This window comes from Staurois parvus, unplaced genomic scaffold (assembly GCF_062004578.1).
Source record: "Staurois parvus isolate SC_StPar_1 unplaced genomic scaffold, SC_StPar_1.0 ptg000287l, whole genome shotgun sequence".
Taxonomy (NCBI): Eukaryota; Metazoa; Chordata; class Amphibia; order Anura; family Ranidae; genus Staurois; species Staurois parvus.
Genome location: NW_028318083.1, coordinates 17,699,059 through 17,726,351, shown reverse-complemented (window position 1 = coordinate 17,726,351; position 27,293 = coordinate 17,699,059). Strand labels below are relative to the sequence as shown.

At 41.1% G+C, this 27,293-nt stretch overlaps 1 long non-coding RNA gene across 1 annotated transcript in view; it reads left to right on the top strand.

Moving 5' to 3' along the window:
- The first annotated feature begins 5,099 nt into the window (after positions 1–5,099).
- The window catches only part of LOC149458406 (uncharacterized), a 135,212-nt gene continuing 113,018 nt past the window's right edge, over positions 5,100–27,293 (top strand). The window contains exon 1 of the long non-coding RNA XR_016313429.1: positions 5,100–5,205. This is a non-coding gene — a long non-coding RNA (uncharacterized LOC149458406). The remainder of the gene's footprint in view (positions 5,206–27,293) is intronic.

The window sequence follows — 27,293 nt, the reverse complement described above, 5'->3', positions numbered from 1 at the left end:
ATAGTATAGTCTCTACAAGACCCTATAGCAACTGAGAGTCTAGCTGAGAATCACTACTTCATTAAAACAGTACAAAACACAGCTTTTTAGGATTCTCCTCATAAAGAACTTTCCTTTACATTGAAGTCTAGGGTGACTCTGGTAACACATGAAGAGTTGGAGGAATCCAATACAAAAGGGCCACCCCACTGGAACTACACTGCTCCCCACAGAAGCTAGGTCTTCTGGAGAAGCTGCATGCTATTAGGATCCTGCCCAGCTGCCTACACATCAGTTCCGACAGTGGAGGCCCTATCAACTGGGTGCAGATCATTTGCTCTACATCAGGTAGGGCGCCCCTGAGCTGGATGGATGAAAAGGCAGGCCATAGAGAATTACAAATCCTTGGTTAGGAAAAGCTAAGCTCATTTAAATACATTCCTCAACTGCCACAGATTATTTAAATCCACTCTGTGCACACCAAATGACAATATTATCTTGTAAAAGTGACAGTGACAACATCACTGTGTGTACAAAGCCTGTGTAGACAGCAGAGTTGTGGGAGGGTCTCAGTAGGCTCCACCCTCTACAGGCTGCCTGCAGAAAACAACAGGAGGAGGTGGAGACAAGACCAGTCACCCTGCACAAGGAGAGAGAGCAGCAGTGACCGGTCTTTATAACAGGACGATCCTGTACAGAGGCAATGTTTCAGCAAGGATATTGCACAGATCTCGAAGAAATACAGAAAGCACACAAGATTCAATAAGAATACACATTTAGAAAATATTTGCTTATGCTTAAGTTCAGCTTTAAAGAAATTCTCATAAAGGTATTTAAACTGTGTACTTTGCTGCTTGCTTGGAGGCAAGTTGGAGTTCAGCTGTAATAACTTTTCACTTAATAATTATTTTGTGTGTTCTGCCTGGAGTGCTCCTTTAAGCAGCATGTAGGTGATGTAAATTATTCATGTTGTATTGAGATGAACAACTAACACAGTTTAGGCATGTTTTGTTAGGAGGCAGGCTTACTTTCAGATCAAAAGAACTTGGAACTTAAAATACATCCTCTGGCTTTTATCAACTCCTGTACAAGTAATAAATGACTTGTCCCCAAACTGGATTGAAGTTACTAGCAATTTCAGGATGCCATGCTATAGGCGGCTAAGTGCCACTACGCCTGTGATAGCGGAGAGAGCGAGAGAAAGAAGACATGATCTGAAAAACGAGACAGCAGAGGAGGAAGATAAGATAGAAGAAATGCACATGGATGACCTTGAAACAGAAAAGGATACATTTTCATTTCTTTCCATTCGAGAAGGGAGCCAGAGGAGTTCCCTAGGGACCTCTGCAATATAAACGTCTGTTTTCTGTTTTTAATCAGATCCTGGAACATATTAGCATACAAGATGCTTTGACTTGAAACTGTTAAGAAAAGCAGATTTTGAAATGTCTGTGTTCTCATCACAGTTGAAATAAAAGGAAACTGCATCTTTGTGTTATCACGTACTTTCCTCTAGTACAGCAGATTCAGTTTCCCACATTACACTTTTTAACAGTATGGGAATAATCCTTTTGGCATCTTGTTTTGATTAAATTATTATTTATAACAGTACAAAATACTTTTTTTTCTGACAAATGCCTTATGAGAAAAAAAGTTCATTTTTTAATGCCATTATTTTTATGATATTGTATATAATTAGATGTATCATAACTTTCAGTAAATACCCCTTTGAGTTAAAATTGTAATTATTATAAGTATAGTGCTTTCATACAAATAATTTTTCTGCTTTTATTTACCAGGGGTATGATAGTTCTCACAATACTACTACTTGGGGACATGACATACCACCACTGACTGTTTGCCAAAGCATTGGTAGTGTGTGCAACAGAACATGATTGTTGGATTGGATTGTGCGGAGAGATAAATGCGTAAAAATAGAGGAATGCAAAGAGGAGGCAAAAAATAATTTGAATTTATGCATCAGCAATCCAGAGGTGTAATAGGAACAGATTTCCATGCACAGGTTCCAAAGCAGTAGACTAAAGCTGGCCAAGCACATTAACCTCTTGGCGCCGGCCGAACGCAAATGTGCGGCCTCCTGGTGTCTGGGCCTAGATGCCGAGTGGCCGCACATTTGCGTTCTATTAAAAAAAAAACATATGTGCTGAAAGCGTGCACCCTGTGCGCTCCCAGCACACATGTTCAGTACTCACGGAAAGGTCCCAATCTCCTCTTTTGATGGGGACCTTTCCCGATCATGTGACCACCATGACAGCAAAACACGGCAGTCACATGACCTTAAAACCCCGCCCCGCCTCCCGGCTTCTGGAACCCTTAAAGGGCCTGGAGGTACCGGCGCCAAGGGGTTAAGGGACCTTTCACACTAGAATGTAGTGCTGGAAAGCCGCATTCCTATGCAACTTCCTGTACTTCATTCCAATTGGACTGCACTTGCGATCTGCTGCGGATATCAGTGCAAAGTTGATGACACTCATGTGCCAACAACGGTCCACACCAGATCGCATGGTACAAAAGTACCATGTGATCTGGTTGCCATGCATTTCAAAAAGTAATCAATAGGGCTGAAATTTCACTACATAGAACTACGTGTCAATTGCACAGGAACCACACAGTATTCCTGTGCAATGCACATGCAGTTCCTAGTGTGAAAAAGCCCTAAAGCTGCCCTAAATTCAAAGAAATACTCATTTGCTCATTCCAACAATACAATGGTGAAATACCTCACTGGCTGCAGTCGTCTTTTCCCTGGGCAATGGGATTTTGGCCTTTTGATTGGCCAGTGGGGGAATGATGTCACCTCCTACATGCATGCAGGAGTCTGTCATTTCTGCTCAGTTGGAGTGCACCAGAAATGCATACTGAGCTGCACATGCTCAGCTCAGTGTGTATGCAAGAGAAGACTATAAGGCCTCATGTACACAGAGCGTTTTTGCACCCATTTTTAGGGGCGTCAGGCATTTTTTTTTACTGCTTCCAAACGGCCCTCCATGTTATTTTTTGTGTCCATGCACACATAGACTTTTAGAAGCACTTAGTAGCAGCAGTGTTTACCAGCAGGGAAAAAAACCCCAGGGCCAATGCTTCCAGGAGCAGTAGTGTTTTGGCCAAAAAAAGGCTTGGCACGTCTAAATGCTAGTCACGTTTAGCGTTTGAGTGTTAATTCATTTCAATGACCAGAATAAATTATCATTCTGGCCAATGAAATGAATGAACACCCAAGCGCTTAACGCTTTGAAACGTGGCTACACACTTGTAAAAGTGCTAGATACTTTTACAAGCCTCAGGCGTTTTTTCTGCAAAAGCTCTGCTGCCAGGACAGCTTCCAGGAAAGTTTTTTTTTAACGTCCTGTGTGCATGAGGTCTAAGTAGGCAGATACACTATATTGCCTGCCTCTACACGCACATGAACTTTAATGGCATCCCAGTCTTAGTCCATAGGGTTTAATATTAAATTGGCCCACTCTTTGCAGCTATAACAGCTTCAACTCTTCTGGGAAGGCTGTCCACAAGGTTTAGGAGTGTGTCTATGGGAATGTTTGACCATTCTTCCAGAAGGGAATTTGTGAGGTCAGGCACTGATGTTGGATGAGAAGGCCTGGCTTGCAATCTCCGCTCTAATTCATCCCAAAGGTGTTCTATTGGGTTGAGGTCAGGACTCTGTGCAGGCCAGTCAAGTTCCTCCACCCCAAACGCGCTCATCCATGTCTTTATGGACCTTGCTTTGTGCACTAGTGTACAGTCATGTTGGAACAGGAAGGGGCCATCCCCAAACTGTTCCCACAAAGTTGGGAGCATGAAATTGTGCAAAATGTCTTGGTATGCTGACGCCTTAAAAGTTCCCTTCACTGGAACTAAGGGGCCAAGCCCAACCCCTGAAAAACAACCCCACACCATAATACCCCCTCCACCAAACATTACACTTGGCACAATGCAGTCAGGCACGTACTGTGCTCTGGCAACCACCAAATCCAGACACGTCCGTCAGATTGCCAGACAGAGAAGCATAATTCTTAACTCCAGAGAACACGTCTCCGCTTCTCTAGAGTCCAGTGGCGGCGTGCTTTACACCACTGCATCCGACGCTTTGCATTTGCACTTGGTGATGTAAAGCTTGGATGCAGCTGCTCGGCCATGGAAATCCATTCCATGAAGCTCTCTATCCACTGGTGTTGTGCTAATCTGAAGGTCACATGAAGTTTGGATGTCTTTAGCTATTGACTCTGCAGACAGTTGGCGATTCTTGTGCACTGTGCGCTTCAGAATTCACTGAGCTCCTGAGAGTGATCCATTCTTTCACAAATGTTTGTAGAAGCAATCTGTATGCCTAGGTGCATGATTTTATACATCTGTGGCCATGGAGGTGATTGGAACACCTGAATCCAATGATTTGGAGGGGTGTCCCAATACTTTTGGCAATATAGTGTAATTGTTTATTATTGTAGAAGAGACATAACCTGTTTGTTCTGAAATAAAAAGCTGCCTACTCACAGCTGTTTACTAGTTCCGTTTCATTCCGTTTTAAGATTTCAGCATGGATGGATGAATCTACAGTATTAGCTATGTATTCCGACAGCCAGCACCCGTGTTCAACAGAGAATTTTCCAACTGACTCCTATAACATAAGTTGATTGAAAAAAATCAACTTTCGCTGAGATGGGTGGTCACAACAGAGCCACTTACAGAATGAATTTTGGCTGGATCAGCTGAAAGTTGATCTGTGTATGGCCAGCTTTAATACTTCTAAAGGACCCCCGGATAACTGATCAAACCTGATGGGAGTTTAATCCTTCCCAACACTATCCAAAACTAGATAAAAAGCTTTTGGTTTGACCTACACTTTAATACTCACTTGATCATTGTGGATAGTGTTCTAAATGAGCCAGAATTAGGCTGCTTGCAGAAACCCTCAGACAGGGAAATGTGTGGGGTTAGTGTGGCTAAAACTGAAGGTTTCAAACCACATTGTTGTAGATGCTGCCATTTTGTATCTATTGTATTGCTCAGCTGCTGAAACCTAGAAGGGGTTATCAAGTTACATGTGCATTTTATAATGGTAGGTATGGCAGAGATGATTACAATTGTTCCATTGTTCTGTTTAGATCACTATGGACACTGAAGATAAAACCTGCACCATTGTTACAGTAAGAATCTCTAACGGCAAGAAAATAATAGTACACATAATCTGCAATTGTTGCCAGTTAAAAGGTTTGTACAAATATTCTTAGCAATGTCTCAGTATTTAATAGGGTAATTCATCTTCCTAAGTGTAAATGCCAGTTTATTGGCCTAGCTATTACCCCTGGCTACAGAGTAGTCCTTTGTGTGTTGTTATGAGCGTGGCTAAGTGATGAGAATACTCTGCTTGCCAAAGTTATGTTTTCAGCAAATCTGTTTATATTCCAACTGCCGCTTTTTATGTTTAGTCTTAACAGCAAGTTTTCTACACACAGGCTAGAAAGCATGTGCCGTACAAAGCTGAGATCCATGAAGGTGATTGGATCTCAGAAAAAATATACTATTTGTATTTTATTTTTTTTTCTGTTCATTATGTACATAACATGAAAAAGACAGTATTCCAGCATTAAAATGTAAAACATACCGCATATGTCTATACAATAGTGTACACTTTAACTGTTTCTGAACCTCAGCATGGTGTGAATAGAAATGAGGTTTGGGTTTGGATCTAGAGCAGGTTCAAGGTGAACCCTGCATGTTCATGGTTCATAAACCTGGTGAACTAATGCAGGAAATTGCCAAAATAACCACAATGCACTGCCAGACCTTTAAACGTAAGCCAGCTGGCATAGAAGGGCCAATAAGAGAGCTTTGAATAAGCCAGCTCCTTAACTATAAAAGGGGCAGCTATACTGACAATGTGGTTTGGCTGTTATAGGGAAATCATAGGAAGTGCTGCTGATAATAAGAAAGTACATAGTGAAAGATTAGTGTAGGGCTTGTTGGCACTAGCAGGTTTCTTAAAGTAAATGTAAACTCTTACTAATTCCTGTATGTATCAAAATGTTGTGTATATTGGAGAGTGAGAGGGTGAGGGGAGGAAAGGGTTTCACCCTGTTTCATCCTTTTGTCAGGACCTGGATCACCTGCTGGTGGCACTGTGGTTCCCTGGGCAGAGCTTTGTAGATCCAGTGTCCACCACGGGTGTCTCCAAGCAGCCTGCAGTTTCCAGTAATTGTCAAGGTCCTACCTTTTCCCAGAGATTGTGCTGCTTCATGTGCTGGCATCCATCTTGGGTTTCTGCAGAGCATGGTGGGAGTCTTTTATGCCTTCAGGCCTCTAAGGTCCATCCCCCAGAGGGGTGTGGCTCATTACATATAAGCCTGTGATCCGCACATGTCCTTTGCACTTGTGTCTTGTGTCTTTCTGTTGCTACAGCTCTGTTCATACTCTCGTGACTCTCCTGGAATCTACTCGGCTTGTGACTAGACCATTCTCTGTGTTTTCCTTTGATCTGACCTTCCGTTGCTGAACCCAGCCTGTGACCTGTGATTCTTGTCCACTGTTCTGTACCGTTTTGTCCCGTTGTTGTCGACCCGGCCTGCCTGACTACGCTATTGTCATTCCTACCAGCTACACGCCATTGGCGGTGGCCATTACCGCAGCCGGGGTGTCTCGGGGGCCGCGACCTGGTTCCTGGCTGCGTCAAGTCCATCCCCACCATCAGGGGCTCTGGTGAAGGGCAGCCTGGGACTTAGAATCCGCACCCTGAGGGACTTCGGTCTGTGGGTGGTGGTTGTTGTCAGTCAGTGCGTTACTCTGCCACTAGGCCTGCCTGTCCGTTCCACAGCCCCTGCCCTGACAGTAATTAACCTCCACCTGATGTCGGCTGTTTCTAGGTCCCAGCCTCTGACAACATCGTCTTGTGATGAAATGCGTGGGACGGAACCTAAGAGCTGAAGTTATCACGTCTGCTAGAGTGCGCAGTGTGATTTTATCTGATTTTTAGATTTTTAGCTGGATATGTCTGCATATTTGTGCAAGCAATATTGTTTATTGTGGATTTACACCATGCAGATTTACCTAACTTTCTTTATATGATTCATCTTGTGGCATATGTATTGAGCTGTTTTATGAACCAGTGGTAGTCTGGTATAGAGGTTGGCTGTCACCATCCAGGAGCTGACTCAAAGTTTTACAAGTTCTTATCACCTCTTGTAATAAGGGGTCCTATCCATTTGGTAATGGGCTTTTGGATTATGGTGGTGGCGATTTAATTACTGAAGGAGATAAGTGTGAAGATTCTTTGACTTTGGATAGTTGTGGACTTTTTCACTTTTATTTAATGATAGTTGCATGCAGTTATATGTGCTTTATAAAGAACCACTGAAATATTGGCTTCTTTTACAATAAAGGGATAGCACAGAAATTGTTTTTGCTTTATGTGATGTTTCATATTTAGTTAATTTGTAAGCTGCTTTCCCAGCTGTTTTGAATAAAATATATTATTTTCACTTTTGTTTTTACAATGCTGAGCGTGAAGTTATGACAGTTTAAAGTAGTTGCTGACAGTGTATACAAGAGCAGCATTTTCACACCACCTCACTGCATTGTTTCAAAGCATCTACTGTAGGTTCCAGGCAGGGACGGACTGACAACTCATGGGGCCCCCGGGCAATAGGGGATCATGGGGCCCCTGTGTCCTTGCCCAAACTCAAAAAAGCCTATGAAAAAGGTACCAAGGGCATCTCATGGGGCCCCCTACTGACCCTGGGCCCTCGGGCAGTGCCTGAGTTTCCAAATGGTCAGTCCGCCCCTGGTTCCAGGTTTTATTTGTTTTAAGAATCAGCTTCTCAGTCACAAATCCCTGCTGCACCGAAGTCCCTATATGACATGACACTTGAGCAGGGCAGACTAGTAAAGTATATATTGGGCCACCTCCAGCCCGGGGTACACATCCATCTTGAGCTGTCCAGGTATAGAACAATATTTGTGACAGTCAGGGCTTTTTTTCTTAGGAGCAGGAACCCCAACCATGCCCCACAACTGCCCCCCCTCCCACATACACACGAATGCAAAACCACATCAAATAGAAGGTGTGGCCGAATTTTACTAACAGTGGGAGGGTCTTAAAGGGGCATTAAGTACCAGGAGTGCATTACAAACTGAGTGCGCAACACATAGAGCGCAGGATTCAAAGGTGTGCTACACATAGAGTTCAGGGGTGCGCTACACAAAGAGTGCAGAGTTCAGGGGTGTGCTACTTGCAGAGTTTAGGGGTTCACTATGTACAAAGCGCAGAATTTTTGGGTGTGGCTGAATTTTACTAACAGTGGGAGGGTCTTAAAGGGGCATTAAATACTAAGAGTACACTACATACAGAGTGCTGATTTCAGCCCTCTTCCTCAGCAGCTAACCTCTGTATCTCCTGTCCACATCTCACTTTCACCCCTTCTCATTTCTGATCTCTGCACATAACCTCCCTCCACTGCCCTCATCTTCTTCCCCTCCTTAAAAGCCCACCGTATTCAACGTGTCTTACTTTTGTTCCTGTATTAAGTGGAAGCACCCAGTCAACTCTAGTACCTCCCCAAACACTGTAGGCAGCTCTGCCTCTCTCATGCAAAAAGAACAAGCAGGGCGCCAGATCAGTATGGGTTAAAACCTAGAGACTTTATTACAATAGCACTTACATATAAATCCCCCACAATCAGTATCCGGAATTCGTGCAGAGTGCAGGAACAGTGGAGCCAAGGGTCCCTAAGATGGTGGAGCCGATGATTACTGCATGGCATGGGGAGAGACCCACTGCAATGGACTCAACGGCGTCTCTCTGTGCATTTCCACTGGGTGATTGGGAGATGTCACAGGTGCCCTGAATGGCGAGAGGGTGGGCCGCAACACGTTTCAGAAGCTCTGCCTCCTTTGGCAAGCAGGCCCGCCCCTGATGCAGAAGGGTATAAATGAGCTGTCAAATCATGGGGAACCAATTGGGAACATTTTGGATTTTTACCCTCAACACATTGTCACCGAAAGGGCTCAAAGAAGAGCTGGAAATTAACACTATTATTTAATCATGAGTTATCACCATGATGTTAGATACCCAGATTACCTATTATGGTTTCAGCGTTAGCTCTTCATTCTGGAGATCAGATTTGTGGGAGCCACTGTGAGACAAGCTGTCACTTCTAAACACAGAAGCTGGACCTCTGTGTTTACAAGTGATAGTGGTGAGCAGGGAGCAGAGGGCCTCAGCTAGAGGTGGTGTCCTGCTCCTGGTGACAATTATGTCTCAAATTATACACTGATTTTTATTTCAAGATAAAGCCAGCTTACTGTCTGGGGCTCTGTCCTTACATTTTTTTCAGCACCTAGGGGTGGGGAGGGAGTGGACCAACAGTCTTTTTTCTTTATTGACTGCTTCCCGACCACCCTATAGCAGAATTACTGCTACAGGGCGGCAGGGCTGTGCAAAATCAGGTATACATAGACGTGATTTTGTATTTCCAGATAGGGGGCCACGATTGTTGGCTTCAGCTGTCGATCACCGGGTCCCGGCTGGTAATTCCCCGCTGGCACCCTGCGATCGGCAAGTATCACTAACAGGGGAGGGTCTGTATGTAAACAATACAGATCTTTCTCCTGTCAGCTACAGCATGCTGCTTTGTATTGCTCTGCATAGCAGAGCAATACAAAGCAGCGTGCTTACACATTAAAACACACACAGTACACAGTAAAACACACAAAGCACACAGTTAACCCTTTGATCTCCCCAGATGTTAACCCTTTCCTGCCCAGTGTCATTAGTACAGTGTCAGTGCTTTTTATAGCACTGATCACTGTATTAGTGTCGCTGGGGATGACAGTGACAGTTAGTTCCCCCCAGTGTCAGAATGCCCACCGCAGTCCCACAGTCCCGCAGTCCCACAGTCCCGCTATAAGTCGCTGATCAACGCCATTACTAATATAAAAAAAAAAATTCAGTATATATACCGCCATTTGTAGATGCTATAACTTTCACGTAAACCAATTAATTTACACGGAACTGGGATTTTTTTTTAGCAAAGACGTATAGCAGAATACATTTTGCCCCAAATTTATGCCGAAATTTGATTTTTTAAATGTTTTATACTGGATATGTTTTATAGCAAAAAGTAAAAAATATTTTTTTTTTCAGAATTGGCAGTCTTTTTTTGTTTATAGCGCAAAAAATAAAAAACGCACAGGCAATCAAATACCACCAAAAGAAAGCTCCATTTGTGGGAAAAAATGACATACATTTCATTTGGGTGCAGCGTTGCATGACCACGCAATTGTCAGTTAAAGCAACACAGTGCAGTATGGCAAAAAATGGCCTGGTCAGGAAGGGGGGTAAATCCTCTGGAGGGTAAGTGGCTAAAAAAGAAAAAAAAAACAATGGGAGGGGGGGTACTCATATTTGTATTAGTGCTAAAGTGGGCAACAAATAATGTCACAGAAAGCTCAAAATACACCTTCTCGTTCCTGCCACAAAAATGTGGATAGTGCTGGAACGTGCTAAGTAAAAATTAGTAAAATTTACATTATTAAAGTTTTTTTTACAAGCTTTGTATGTTTTATTTATTCACATTTAATACATGTATGATACCAGTCATGCATTTTTTTTTACATTTTTATAAAATATAATAGTTTCAAAAAGACAGAGACCTCAGAAGAGCTGCAACTGTGTTATAAAAATATAGGTTCAATATTTTTCATAGACAAGCATTGCATTCAGTAGAAAATATATTGATTCCATAGCTCACCCAGGCACATTTTATTTACAATCCGGTTATGGCAATATCAGGTGAATGTGTAAAGAGGATTACATTCACCTTTCTTTTAAATTGGGTGAATGTAATAGTAAAGATCAGGGCCGTGGATAAGGGGGTACCACCAGGCCTCCTGTATGGAGCCCAGGCCAGCGGGGGGGGGGGGGCAGGCAGCTGGGTGAATTGGATGTGGGCAGGGAGGGTGATTGCCACAGCAGGGGGGTGCAATTACTAGAACTGATCCCCTATATGGCTCTCTGTCCAGCAGCTTCTTCTCCTCTCCCTCCCGCTGATTTTCAGCTGCTGCAGAAAGAACCATATACAGGATCAGTTCAAGTAATTGCCCTCTTCCGCACCCATCACCCTCCCTGTGAACCATATATTTCCCCCTGTGTGCCCTCCTCTCCTTCCCACTGGCAGCTGCAATCACATAATAGGATCGTTCAGGATGGAGAGTGGGGGAAAGGTCTGGCAAAAATGTCACATTTACCATCCCCTTCCTTTCCTGAATTAACACAATAAGTGATTGGTACCAATCACTCACTGTGCTCATTCATAACTGAAGCATAGTAAACTGTGGGTTTTTTTTTGGGGGGGGACGACCCTCTCAGGTTGGCTGTATGGGGCCCTGTGATTTCTATCAGCAGCCCTGGTAAAGATCTTCACATGTTGAAGAACAGATGTTGACAAATGTCAGGAAATGTAATTTTGGATGATTGTTTAGTGAACTTCTAATAATTTTGCTTTATAAATAGCTGGAGTGTAGTTCTAAAATCATATTGGGTGAATGATGGGTGAATTGACCATCGAATTGTTTATAAAAAACATCTAAAGGACTTCACTAGAGTAGTAAGTACAGGTCAGGAGACTTCAGGAAATGCCACCTGTGAAACATGCAAATAATCCTATCAAAATTAAGAAAGTACATTGAGGTATATGCATTTTTACATGGCTGGACTGTAGATGAACTCCTGTGACTGTTAATACTAGTGGATGGTACTTTTAGTCTACTGAGCCTGGTAGCTCTGGTCAGATGTGACTCATAGTGGGACTTTGAAAGTCTCCCCTCTTGATGTGACTTGCACTAGTTTTGCACTACAATGTTCCTTTGAGTGATCTTATACGCTTGTTTTACTTCTTTAATTGTGAGTATATATCTCATTTTAATAAAATCACAGTTTATTGAGGTAATGCGCAAGGTTGGTGCGCTTTCTTTTTGCTTTACTTTGCAGCTGTAACAGAAATGTCTTCAATGGAGTACTAACTACAATGACATTATTATTAAGCAATGCTCCCTTATAAACCCATGCAGATAAGTGTTTCTGAAAAGAGAACTGACTTCTGGGTAAATGCCATTTTTTGGAAGTGGGCCCCTAAGTTGATGCTGAAACTCTGATGTCCATAAATACATTAGTAAAGACTGTCTAATGATAAAAAATGCACAGAATGAGTGATTCACCTACAGGCTTGCCATCTAAAATTAGCATCTACCTAGTAGCAATAATGTACAATACTCTGCTAGGTATCATGTCATAGGTATTACATAATTCAACTTTAATACATGCAAGTCAGTTGAGTTCTATACAATTGCACTGGTCAAATTTTAGCAAATGATATTCACAAAAGAGAAAATGAGAACTAGTCATTGGGAAATCACAAGTAATTATAGATATAGAGCGGTGTATTTTAAATTAGTATCATTACTTTATCCAGAAATGAAAGGAAATGAGGTTACATTCAATAATGTGTAGATAATCTTGTAAAATTGTAATTGGACTGAAACTGGAATATAAGCAGGTTTCTATACATTCTGAAATGAATTATTTTTGGCAGAATCTCAAAATATCAGACAGCTATGATTTGGCTTACAGGTCCCCATAATAAACAGAGAGATATTTGGATCATGTTTTAAAACACAAAAACATTATTGAATTACATCAATATAATGATGATGCTAAGTGCATACATTTTGTGTTAGGGTAAAATATTATCAAATGTGTCAGCGTTGATAGGCTTACAGTGTTCTATGATTTATAAAGAAAACATGTCTTACGTGGATTTACTAAACCTTCAGAGTGTCTGTTTATGTCTCTAAAAATGAAGAAGGAAAAATATAAAAAAATAAGACAGTGGTTCTCAACCTTTATGACCCAAATACCCCATGGAAGGTCATTTAGGTACTCCTTATGCTAATCCACTCCTTGGCAAACTAATCTAGGCTGTCTCTGGTTGTCCTCCTCTTTCTAGGCTTTTGCCTATGCTATGCGGCACTATATTAATATTATACAGGATTTATATAGTGCCAATAGTTTGCTCAGCGCTTTACAATATAACGGGAGACAATACAGCAACAAAACAGTTCAATACAAGAGGGTTAGGAGGGCCCTGCTCCTTGGAACTTACAATCTAGGAGTTATATTCATCTTCTAAAGCAGTGGGGCAGAGTGGTAAAATGCAGGCAATGCTTTTCTCTATCGCCCTTGCAAGGCTTTCTTCAGCAAGGCAGTTAACATTAGCTTGTTAAATATGAAATGGTGCCCAAATCACTAATTGCTGGCTGGAAAAAAAATACACGTGAAAGATGATATTAAATATTTAAGGAAATAAAATAATATATTTTTCCTAAGTATAATAAGTGCCTAAAGTTTTAGCAAGTTTTATTTTTCACTTGGAAACCAATCTACTTGCAAAAAGCAAATATAACATGATGACTATACAGTGCAGACACTCTTCTTCCAAGTCCATATGCAGCCATCACATGCATTATTCACCCCCAGGCCACCAATGCATTGTGAGAAGCATAATCTGGCAAGAAGATAGGACCAGGGTTTGACTGACATACAGTGGATATTGGCCAACTTGCCTGACTCTGTTCCGTCCCCTTGCTGAAGTAAGCCGTCTGTCTCAGGTTACTGCATCGGTGGATTTTTTTGGGAGATAATTATTACAGAAGCTGTATACAATCTTGGCAGAGAGAATATGTGGTAGACAATACATGGACCATAAGATTGAATATGTGCTGTATTAGGATTGAATAATGGTTATGTGCTATTCAGTACATACAGTAGACTCGTTGCAAAGTAATTTATGATAGTATAGTATGAGATCTGGCTCCCAAGTTTAATAACACCAATTACTGGCCTTTTTTGGTCCATGAAGGATCTTAATTAGGTCTCTATCTGTGTTATTGTAGAAAAATCATAAACTATACACTCACCGGCCACTTTATTAGGTACACGTTGCTAGTATCGGGTTGGACCCTCTTTTGCCTTCAGGACTGCCTTAATTCTTCATGGCATAGATTCAACAAGGTGTTGGAAACATTCCTCAGAGATTTTTGACCATATTGACATGAGCTACTGTTGCCTTTCTATCATCTTGAACAATTCTGCCCATTTTTCTCTGACCTCTGACATCAACAACATTTTCGTCCACACAACTGCTGCTCACTGGATATCTTCTCTTTTTCAAACAATTCTCTGTAGACCCTAGAGATGGTTGTGTGTGAAAACCCCAGCAGATCAGCAGTTTTTGAAATACACAGACCAGCCCATCTGGCACCAACAACCATGCCATGTTCAAAGTCACTTAAATACTCTTTCTTCCATTCTGATGCTCGGTTTGAACTTCAGCAAGTCATCCTCACCACATCTAGATACCTAAATGCAATAAGTTGCTGCCATGTCATTGGCTGATTAGCAATTTGTGTTACCAAGCATTTGAACAGGTGTACCTAATAAAGTGGCCAGTGAGTGTATATTGGCAACAGTTCTGGGAAAATTACAGATTATTCAGAAAGAACCTCATATATTTGGGAAAATTAAAGTTTACCTTAAATTGATATGTTGCCACACTATAGTTAAAACTAAAAGTACTGCCTAAGAACAGGCGTACAGACTGATGTACAGTAGCCACCAATCAGAACACCATTGTTGGCTTACACTGGTCTGGTAATAATGTAACTCGTGTGGCGATGAACAGAAATTTTGTTGCTGGCTGTACTGATCTGGCATCACTTGTACTGGTGTGATGGTGATTACAAACACTGGTGGCTTACACTGGTCACTGTAACTTGTGTGGCTGAAGATCAGGAACACTTGCTGACTTACACTGGTCTGATGACACTTTGACTTGTGTGGATGAAATCAGGAACTCTGTTGCTGGCTGCACTGATTTGGCAGGGACCAGGAACACTGTGCCTAGCTGCATTGGTCTGATGACACTGTACTGGTATGGAAAGTTGCTTTGGGAAATTAAGTAATTAATTTTTTTTATTATTATTATTATTAATAATAATAATAATAATAATAATAATGATAATAATAATAATTCCTATTATTATTATTAATAATAATAATAATAATAATAATAATAATAACAGCTGTAAACAGCCCAGGCCATATTACCCTTTAAGTAAAACTGAATATTTTTTCACTATTACACTTATTTTTTTTTTATCTGTTTTCTGGTAGCAAAGCCAGTTATGACAATATAGTTTGAGATCTAACTCCCAATTTTGTTAATACTAATAATTGGCCTTTTCTGAAGGCTCTTAATTAGGTCTCTATTGGTGTGATTTAGAAAGAAGCATATAGTGGCAACAATTGTGAGAAAACTAGAATGTATTCAGAAACAAAACCAAAGATCTGAGAAAATCCTCCTTTTGTTTTATCTGCAATTACTTTCACTTTGCTATGAAGGTCTCAGCTACCTGACTCAAGATATAAGCCCTATTCACGTGGGGTGCTAAGCCCACCTATCAATCAGCAAGACACTCTCATTGGCAATGAGTGTTTAGGGTTCATATCCTAAGTCAAGAAATAAATGCCCCTATAGTAAAGTCAAAGTAATCTCAGAAAACAGGAGTCTTTTTTAGATAATGGGTCATTTCAGGCATAATTCAAGTTTAATTTTATATGTAAAGCTCTAGTGTGCTTATCTCTACTTGACAAGGGTTCTGGAACAAGCTCAATCTCTGTAACCAGTCCTCTCAGTCAGGATCAGACTCCTCCCTAAAGGTAAGTGTGCCTCCTGGATCCTCAAATTTGGAAAGAATTTCATACTGGTATGTATTTTGTTGAAAAGTCTAAAGCTGCTCCTCAAATTAGAATGCTACTGTTTATCATGGCATTAAATAATACTTATTGGGGGAGATTTACTAAAACAGGTGCACTCAGAATCTGATGTATTATTATTATTATACAGGATTTATATAGCGCCAACAGTTTGCTCAGCATTTTACAATATAACAGGAGACAATACAGCAACAATACAATTCAATATAAGAGGGTTAGAAGGGCCCTGCTCCTTGGAGCTTACAATCTAAGAGCATGATAGCCAATCAGCTTCTAACTTCAGCTTGTTCAATTAAGCTTTGGCAATCAAACCTGAAACTGATTGGTTTTTATGTAGAGTTGCAACAAATGTTGCACTCTTCAGCTTTGATAAATAACCCCCATTGTGTCTTCACATGGCTTGTCAGCTGACTCTTTCCCAATATGTCATTTTACCATACCACTTCAATGTTTAATGTTTACACATCCTTTTGGCTAAGACCCATGAGTCTTTAAATACAGATTTTCTACAATGTATATGAGACCTACATCAGCATCAAGCTGGATGTTGGTAGATTGAGTTTGTTTGTTTATGGTGTTAATTATAAGGAGGATAATACCAGACCACCAGTGGTATACCTGTTTTATATTTTTGTGGGAAAATTTGTATTAAAGGATAAGTTCACCTTTTAACAAAAAAATAAATAAATGCACTTTTTTTGCAGGTTAAAAAGTGTATTTATTATTTTTTGTTTGTGGGGCCTCTAAAGCATTGCACCAGCGATTAGCAGATGGCTGGTGCCATGCAGGTCTCCCCATGACCTGCAGTATATATCTCACTGTGGAGTGCCGTGGTAATTTATTGAAAGCTACAAGCCGACAGCAACAAAGACTGCTTGGACTTGTTGTTTTCCCATTCACAGAATGCTGTGAATGAATGACATGGCCAGAGCCCCGAGACGGAGGAGAAGATCCCCTGCTGGCTGTCACAGCAGGCATCAGGGAATGCGGGGGCCGGTCAGATTGTAACATGTTACCAAAGGTCAACTTATCCTTCAAGTTTTTCTGCAAGTAACACAGATAAAAAAAAGAAAAGGTAACCTATAGTATTGTATTTCACATTCAGCCTGGGTTCACATACATGTAATGCAGTATATCGAATGTGATTCACACAGGAACCGCACCGCATTCCTGTGCGAATCGCATGCGAATTTGTGTGCGGTGCGATCGGAGCCGTACATTTTGTATGGCTCTAATTGCACCGCACCTGCACCAAAAACACGCAGGATCCTTTTTTGGGTTCGCACTAGAATCGGATTGCATGTGTATTCACACCTATGCAATCTGATTCTGCACATCGCACCGCGTTTTGCGGATCGATTTTGGGGTGTTGTTAACTTAACATACACACCCGCAGTGGTTCGCATGAATGGGGTGCGATTCTGATGCGGTGCGGAATTAGCACTGAAAACATGGTGAATTCCACACCGCAACAGTGTAAACCAGGGCTGAAAGTGAATCAATTTTGTACCACCTTTATAAATGTCTCCTCTATACATAAAACAATGACCGGAGCATGTCCACTTTACATAGTGAATTTTCATTTGCAATGTGAGTTTTCAACTAGGTTAGTGTATGATTGAAAATTCACATTTAAAAGAAAAACAAATTCTGTGCAAAATATATAGAAGATTTGGTTGCACATGAATGAATGATGGAAGTCAGCACAGATTCATCTAATTCATTAAGCTAAGTGGAAATTCACTTTGTGATTGAGTGAATTTTTACCCTGCAAAGTGAATTTTTATTTATTTAGTGAATGCATGAGGGGGATGCATGAGCAGTACAGTTCTCATTTTTGTAAAGCAACAAAGTGCTGTTGTATAAAGTCTTTTCTGTCTACTGATGGAAATGGAAAGGATGTATTAAATAATAAACTATTACATGGCTTGTCTAATCAATCTATCTATCTATCTATCTATCTATCTATCTATCTATCTATCATTCTGAACAAAAATGGAGTTTCTCTTTCAATTGACTGTGAGAATAATGACTACGCACAAAAGCCTACATCACCAACCTTGCAAATCTATGTATTTCTCTGTCCAAGATACCAGCAATAGCCCCCTAAAAGATGGATATGATTCATTGTGACAGACTGTCATGGAAAAGCTGCTGAGTGGACAAACGAACGAGTTGTATAGTCAATCAACACCAACATCTCTGTGACATGTCCTCCCTTAGGCTTGTCAATCATATAGCATCCACTTCAGGGTATGGAGAAAGAACAAGTTTCTTTCATCATTGGTTGCCTAATGTTAACAGAGCAGTCCTCTAAAGCAGTTGGTGGTATACTATGCAATGACAGATGGGGACTCCTTTACTGGTAAAATACAGAAGTGTACAATCTGCTGGAGCTGGTAAAAGTAGATAATTTTTAGTACAATAAAGCTCACGTAGTGTAATAGACAAGAGGCACAATAAAAAAGTATATGTACGTGATGTTTCAATTAAGAATGCAATGTATAGCAAGATACCATTTATGAAAAAAAAAACATATAAGTAAAGACTAACACAAGTTAATAAGTAAATAATACAACTTGACCCTTAAGCTGTGATCCCATGATTGCTAACAGCATGAATGCTGAATTATAAATGCAGCGGATATTTCCAGTGAATATACAAAACATCCCAGTCTATCCTGGATTGACCAGGGTTTTATAACCACGCTCTTTGTTTACCAGTCTTGGTTTAAATCTGCTTGCATTCACTACGTGTATTTCATGTTCTTGCATCAACCTTAAATACTCTTGTTCTAAGTACAGGATGCAAGTGACAGTTATTCTGCTGTGATTAGATAGTTAATTAAGGAGAAAGCAGGTGTGGATGGATCTATTCAACTAATGAATATGGTCTGAACATAAAAGCAGTTGATATTGGAGAGCTTGCAGGTGGAGCAGTGATTTATTTGTTTTAAATTGCATATGAGGAGGAAGAACACTTTGAAATATGAAATTCATATTGCTGGTAATACATGAACATGTGCATTGTTATCACTGATAATAATAAAAATATGAACTGAGAAGCAAACAAATTATATGGACAAAAAGGTAACTCTTGAATTATTCATATTTTAAAACAATCTTTTGAATTTGCAAGAAGCAATACAGGATATAAAAACAAATATATGAGCATATGCTTTACGGTGATGACAATAATATAGATGTAGTTGCATAAAATGATAAAAGTAGGACATAATAATGTATTAGCCTATGCAGATATGACAACTGAAATGGCTCTATATGGTACAGTATATTCCTGCAGATATGTTTCAATGCCAGGCTGCTACTATAGGTAGAGATGAGCGAAGAAATGAAAAATTCGATTCGGCTGATTCGGCGAATTCCAGTGTGAAATTCGATTCGATGCGAATTTCTCCGCTACGAAGATGACTTATTTAAAGGGTTTCTAGGCTTCAGAGAGCCTTTAAATTAGTGCAGAACACTGTACCTTTAATTTAAATGCCCTTGGAGATGAGGAAGGAGAAGGAGAAGGAGAAGGATGAGAAGAAGGAGAAGGAGAAGGATGAGAAGAAGGAGAAGGAGAAGGGTGAGAAGAAGGAGAAGGATGAGAAGAAGGAGAAGGATGAGAAGAAGGAGAAGGAGAAGGATGAGAAGAAGGAGAAGGAGAAGGATGAGAAGAAGGAGAAGGAGAAGGATGAGAAGAAGGAGAAGGATGAGAAGAAGGAGAAGGATGAGAAGAAGGAGAATGATGAGAAGAAGGAGAAGGATGATAAGAAGAAGGCTGAGAATAAGGAGAAGGATGAGAAGAAGGAGAAGGAGAAGGATGAGAAGAAGGAGAAGGATGAGAAGAAGGAGAAGGAGAAGGATGAGAAGAAAGAGAAGGATGAGAAGGAGAAGGATGAGAAGAAGAAGGATGAGAAGAAGAAGGATGAGAAGAAGGAAAAGGATGAGAAGAAGAAGGATGAGAAGAAGGAGAAGGATGAGAAGAAGGAGAATGATGAGAAGAAGGAGAAGGATGATAAGAAGGAGAAGGAAGAGAAGAAGGAGAAGGAGAAGGATGAGAAGAAGGAGAAGGATGAGAAGAAGGAGAAGGATGAGAAGAAGGAGAAGGATGAGAAGAAGGAGAAGGATGAGAAGAAGGAGAAGGAGAAGGATGAGAAGAAGGAGAAGGATGAGAAGAAGAAGGATGAGAAGAAGGATGAGAAGAAGGAGGAGAAGGATGAGAAGAAGAAGGATGAGAAGAAGGAGAAGGATGAGAAGAAGGAGAAGGAAGAGAAGAAGGAGAAGGAGAAGGATGAGAAGGAGAAGGATGAGAAGAAGGAGAAGGATGAGAAGAAGGAGAAGGAGAAGGATGAGAAGAAGGAGAAGGATGAGAAGAAGAAGGATGAGAAGAAGGATGAGAAGGATGAGAAGAAGGAGAAGGATGAGAAGAAGGAGAATGATGAGAAGAAGGAGAAGAAGGAGAAGGATGAGAAGAAGGAGAAGGATGAGAAGAAGGAGAAGGATGAGAAGAAGGAGAAGGATGAGAAGAAGGAGAAGGAGAAGGATGAGAAGAAAAAGGATGAGGAGAAGGAGAAGGATGAGAAGAAGGAGAAGGAGAAGGATGAGAAGAAGGAGAAGGATGAGAAGAAGGAGAAGGATGAGAAGAAGGAGAAGGAGAAGGATGAGAAGAAGGAGAAGGAGAAGGATGAGAAGAAGGAGAAGGAGAAGGATGAGAAGAAGGAGAAGGATGAGAAGAAGGAGAAGGATGAGAAGGAGAAGGATGAGAAGGAGAAGGATGAGAAGAAGAAGGCTGAGAATAAGGAGAAGGATGAGAAGAAGGAGAAGGATGAGAAGAAGGAGAAGGATGAGAAGAAGGAGAAGGAGAAGGATGAGAAGAAAGAGAAGGATGAGAAGGAGAAGGATGAGAAGAAGAAGGATGAGAAGAAGAAGGATGAGAAGAAGGAAAAGGATGAGAAGAAGAAGGATGAGAAGAAGAAGAAGGATGAGAAGAAGGAGAATGATGAGAAGAAGGAGAAGGATGATAAGAAGGAGAAGGAAGAGAAGAAGGAGAAGGAGAAGGATGAGAAGAAGGAGAAGGATGAGAAGAAGGAGAAGGATGAGAAGAAGGAGAAGGATGAGAAGAAGGAGAAGGATGAGAAGAAGGAGAAGGAGAAGGATGAGAAGAAAAAGGATGAGGAGAAGGAGAAGGATGAGAAGAAGGAGAAGGAGAAGGATGAGAAGAAGGAGAAGGATGAGAAGAAGGAGAAGGATGAGAAGAAGGAGAAGGAGAAGGATGAGAAGAAGGAGAAGGAGAAGGATGAGAAGAAGGAGAAGGAGAAGGATGAGAAGAAGGAGAAGGATGAGAAGAAGGAGAAGGATGAGAAGGAGAAGGATGAGAAGGAGAAGGATGAGAAGAAGAAGGCTGAGAATAAGGAGAAGGATGAGAAGAAGGAGAAGGAGAAGGATGAGAAGAAGGAGAAGGATGAGAAGAAGGAGAAGGAGAAGGATGAGAAGAAAGAGAAGGATGAGAAGGAGAAGGATGAGAAGAAGAAGGATGAGAAGAAGAAGGATGAGAAGAAGGAAAAGGATGAGAAGAAGAAGGATGAGAAGAAGGAGAAGGATGAGAAGAAGGAGAATGATGAGAAGAAGGAGAAGGATGATAAGAAGGAGAAGGAAGAGAAGAAGGAGAAGGAGAAGGATGAGAAGAAGGAGAAGGATGAGAAGAAGGAGAAGGATGAGAAGAAGGAGAAGGATGAGAAGAAGGAGAAGGATGAGAAGAAGGAGAAGGAGAAGGATGAGAAGAAGGAGAAGGATGAGAAGAAGAAGGATGAGAAGAAGGATGAGAAGAAGGAGGAGAAGGATGAGAAGAAGAAGGATGAGAAGAAGGAGAAGGATGAGAAGAAGGAGAAGGAAGAGAAGAAGGAGAAGGAGAAGGATGAGAAGGAGAAGGATGAGAAGAAGGAGAAGGATGAGAAGAAGGAGAAGGATGAGAAGAAGGAGAAGGAGAAGGATGAGAAGAAGGAGAAGGATGAGAAGAAGAAGGATGAGAAGAAGGATGAGAAGGATGAGAAGAAGGAGAAGGATGAGAAGAAGGAGAATGATGAGAAGAAGGAGAAGAAGGAGAAGGATGAGAAGAAGGAGAAGGATGAGAAGAAGGAGAAGGATGAGAAGAAGGAGAAGGATGAGAAGAAGGAGAAGGAGAAGGATGAGAAGAAAAAGGATGAGGAGAAGGAGAAGGATGAGAAGAAGGAGAAGGATGAGAAGGAGAAGGAGAAGGATGAGAAGAAGGAGAAGGAGAAGGATGAGAAGAAGGAGAAGGATGAGAAGAAGGAGAAGGATGAGAAGGAGAAGGAGAAGGATGAGAAGGAGAAGGATGAGAAGAAGGAGAAGGAGAAGGATGAGAAGAAGGAGAAGGAGAAGGATGAGAAGAAGGAGAAGGATGAGAAGAAGGATGAGCAGAAGGAGAAGGATGAGAAGAAGGAGAAGGATGAGAAGAAGGAGAAGGATGAGAAGAAGGATGAGAAGAAGGATGAGAAGAAGGAGAAGGATGAGAAGAAGGACAGTTCTGTGACAGTTTCTGTCTATTTCTGACAGTTCTGGGACATTCACTCCATACAGCGGTTTCAACCGCTGTATGGAGGGAATGTCATAGAACTGTCAGAAATAGACTATTAATGACAGTTCTGGGACTGTCCTTCCATGCAGCGGTTGAAACATTGTATGTATTTGTTTCCATAAATGGATCCATTTATGGAAACAAATACATACAATGTTTCAACCGCTGCATGGAAGGACAGTCCCAGAACTGTCATTAATAGTCTATTTCTGACAGTTCCATGACATTCCCTCCATACAGCGGTTAAAACAGCTGTATGCAGTGAATGTCCCAGAACTGTCATAAATAGTCTATTTCTGATAGATCTGGGACATTCACTCCATACAGCTGTTTTAACCGCTGTATGGAGGGAATGTCATGGAACTGTCAGAAATAGACTATTAATGACAGTTCTGGGACTGTCCTTCCATGCAGCGGTTGAAACATTGTATGTATTTGTTTCCATAAATGGATCCATTTATGGAAACAAATACATACAATGTTTCAACCGCTGCATTGAAGGACAGTCCCAGAACTGTCATTAATAGTCTATTTCTGACAGTTCCATGACATTCCCTCCATACAGCGGTTAAAACAGCTGTATGCAGTGAATGTCCCAGAACTGTCATAAATAGTCTATTTCTGATAGATCTGGGACATTCACTGCATACAGCTGTTTTAACCGCTGTATGGAGGGAATGTCATGGAACTGTCAGAAATAGACTATTAATGACAGTTCTGGGACTGTCCTTCCATGCAGCGGTTGAAACATTGTATGTATTTGTTTCCATAAATGGATCCATTTATGGAAACAAATACATACAATGTTTCAACCGCTGCATGGAAGGACAGTCCCAGAACTGTCATTAATAGTCTATTTCTGACAGTTCCATGACATTCCCTCCATACAGCGGTTAAAACAGCTGTATGCAGTGAATGTCCCAGAACTGTCATAAATAGTCTATTTCTGATAGATCTGGGACATTCACTCCATACAGCTGTTTTAACCGCTGTATGGAGGGAATGTCATGGAACTGTCAGAAATAGACTATTAATGACAGTTCTGGGACTGTCCTTCCATGCAGCGGTTGAAACATTGTATGTATTTGTTTCCATAAATGGATCCATTTATGGAAACAAATACATACAATGTTTCAACCGCTGCATGGAAGGACAGTCCCAGAACTGTCATTAATAGTCTATTTCTGACAGTTCCATGACATTCCCTCCATACAGCGGTTAAAACAGCTGTATGCAGTGAATGTCCCAGAACTGTCATAAATAGTCTATTTCTGATAGATCTGGGACATTCACTGCATACAGCTGTTTTAACCGCTGTATGGAGGGAATGTCATGGAACTGTCAGAAATAGACTATTAATGACAGTTCTGGGACTGTCCTTCCATGCAGCGGTTGAAACATTGTATGTATTTGTTTCCATAAATGGATCCATTTATGGAAACAAATACATACAATGTTTCAACCGCTGCATTGAAGGACAGTCCCAGAACTGTCATTAATAGTCTATTTCTGACAGTTCCATGACATTCCCTCCATACAGCGGTTAAAACAGCTGTATGCAGTGAATGTCCCAGAACTGTCATAAATAGTCTATTTCTGATAGATCTGGGACATTCACTCCATACAGCTGTTTTAACCGCTGTATGGAGGGAATGTCATGGAACTGTCAGAAATAGACTATTAATGACAGTTGTGGGACTGTCCTTCCATACAGCGGTTGAAACATTGTATGTATTTGTTTCCATAAATGGATCCATTTATGGAAACAAATACATACAATGTTTCAACCGCTGCATGGAAGGACAGTCCCAGAACTGTCATTAATAGTCTATTTCTGACAGTTCCATGACATTCCCTCCATACAGCGGTTAAAACAGCTGTATGCAGTGAATGTCCCAGAACTGTCATAAATAGTCTATTTCTGATAGATCTGGGACATTCACTCCATACAGCTGTTTTAACCGCTGTATGGAGGGAATGTCATGGAACTGTCAGAAATAGACTATTAATGACAGTTCTGGGACTGTCCTTCCATGCAGCGGTTGAAACATTGTATGTATTTGTTTCCATAAATGGATCCATTTATGGAAACAAATACATACAATGTTTCAACCGCTGCATGGAAGGACAGTCCCAGAACTGTCATTAATAGTCTATTTCTGACAGTTCCATGACATTCCCTCCATACAGCGGTTAAAACAGCTGTATGCAGTGAATGTCCCAGAACTGTCATAAATAGTCTATTTCTGATAGATCTGGGACATTCACTCCATACAGCTGTTTTAACCGCTGTATGGAGGGAATGTCATGGAACTGTCAGAAATAGACTATTAATGACAGTTCTGGGACTGTCCTTCCATGCAGCGGTTGAAACATTGTATGTATTTGTTTCCATAAATGGATCCATTTATGGAAACAAATACATACAATGTTTCAACCGCTGCATTGAAGGACAGTCCCAGAACTGTCATTAATAGTCTATTTCTGACAGTTCCATGACATTCCCTCCATACAGCGGTTAAAACAGCTGTATGCAGTGAATGTCCCAGAACTGTCATAAATAGTCTATTTCTGACAGTTCTGGGACATTCACTCCATACAGCGGTTTCCGGCAAAAAGTGTATGTGCAGAGTTCCTCTATTCTGCAGATACACTTAGAGGAGCTCTGCAGATACACTTAGAGGAGCTCTGCACATACACTTTTTTCCGGTTTGGAATTATTCTTATTTTCATCCTACTTCTTCTTCTTCTTCTTCATCCTCATCCTCATCCTCTTCTTCTTCTGAGGATGAGGATGAAGAAGAAGAAGAAGAAGAAGAAGAAGTAGGATGAAAATAAGATTAATTCCAAGCCGGCAAAAAGTGTATGTGCAGAGCTCCTCTAAGTGTATCTGCAGAGCTCCTCTAAGTGTATCTGCAGAATAGAGGAACTCTGCACATACACTTTTTGCCGGCTTGGAATTATTCTTCTTTTCATCCTACTTCTTCTTCTTCTTCTTCTTCATCCTCATCCTCAGAAGAAGAGGATGAGGATGAGGATGAGGATGAGGAAGAAGAAGAAGAATGAAAAGAAGAATAATTCCAAGCCGGCAAAAAGTGTATGTGCAGAGTTCCTCTATTTCTGACAGTTCTCTCACAGCTTCTTCACATGTACAGCGGTTGAAATATCTGTATCCTAAATGGAAACTAATAGATACAAATTGTATCTATTAGTTTCCATTTAGGATACAGATGTTTCAACCGCTGTACATGTGAAGAAGCTGTGAGAGAACTGTCAGAAATAGAGGAACTCTGCACATACACTTTTTGCCGGCTTGGAATTATTCTTCTTTTCATCCTACTTCTTCTTCTTCTTCTTCTTCTTCTTCTTCTTCTTCTTCATCCTCATCCTCATCCTCTTCTTCTGAGGATGAAGAAGAAGAAGAAGTAGGATGAAAAGAAGAATAATTCCAAGCCGGCAAAAAGTGTATGTGCAGAGTTCCTCTATTTCTGACAGTTCTCTCACAACTTCTTCACATGTACAGTGGTTGAAACATCTGTATCCTAAATGTAAACTAATAGATACAATGTTTCAACCGCTAAACATGTGTTCCTTCTGTCAGAGAACTGTCAGAAATAGCGGAGCTCACTGCAGGGACACTTTTGCCGGCTGATCGGGAAATGTTCGATTCGCGCACCCGAAGTAGGCAAAATTTCGGTTTCGACACGAATCGAATATTTCCTGAAATTCGACTCGAATTCCGGTTCGCCTAGTTCGATTCGCTCATCTCTAACTATAGGCAAAGCTCTGATACATATTTATAGTGCCAAAGCTTACCTGCCTCTTCTGCCTCCTACACTTTCCTAATGTCTATTGATGTTGATGGGCAATGTAAGGGGGGCTTGGGTGAAAGTTCCAACTTTTGCCCAGAAATGTTGTAGCTTTGTCATTCAGCCTGGGTTTTGTAAAGCCAGGCTAAATGGCAAAACTACAACATTTTTGGGCAAAAGTGAGGGGAGATTTGCTAAAGCACTCATAATTTGGTGCAGCTGTGCATGGGAGGCAATCAGCTTCTAACTTCAGCTTGTTCAATTAAGCTTTGACAATAAAACCTGGAAGTTGATTGGTTTCTCTGCAGAGTTGCACCAGATTTTGCACCATGCAGTTTTACAAAAATCAACCTCTATGTGTTGCAGGACACCACAGGTAATTTGCACAGGAATCGCACCACATTCCTGTGCGAATTACATGCAAATGTCTGTGCGGTATGGCTCAAATTGCATCGCATCTGCACCAAAAAGGTGTAGGACCCTTTTTTAAATCTGCACCTGAATCGTGAAAACACCTATACGATCCGATTTGTGGCATTTGCATCGGGTTTTGGAATCTGTTTCGGGGTGTCATTAACCTCCCTGGAGGTATTCCCGAGTGTAGTTTAGGATTAAGTTTCAGCACCACAAGCGGTAACCCCGAGCTACACTCGGGAATACCCTGCAGCGTTGCTCTGGGATCCCTCTTGCATTTACCTTGTCCTGCATTCCCGCGATTTCCTTCCTGTAGCGTCCCCGGCCATCTCCTCTGGCCGATGCCGGCATCCGTCTTCCGGGTTCTGTTCCCTGCGACGTCGGGACATACGGGGGACGGAACAAGCGATAAATTCAAAAATGTTAAAAAGTGACATTCACTAAATACACTAAAATCACATAGTATAACATTACGGTATCAAACCATTTCACATACATTTTGGCCCGAGTGCTTTGTCCTGTGCCCTGCCTGCATTTTTACTGTTCTTTCTGCCTGGGAACTGAGAAACGTCCATGGCGTCCAAAAAGCGTCCCTTTAGGTCAAAAGTGGTTTTAGACCAGCTAGAGAACAGTGATAGTAAATTAGAACC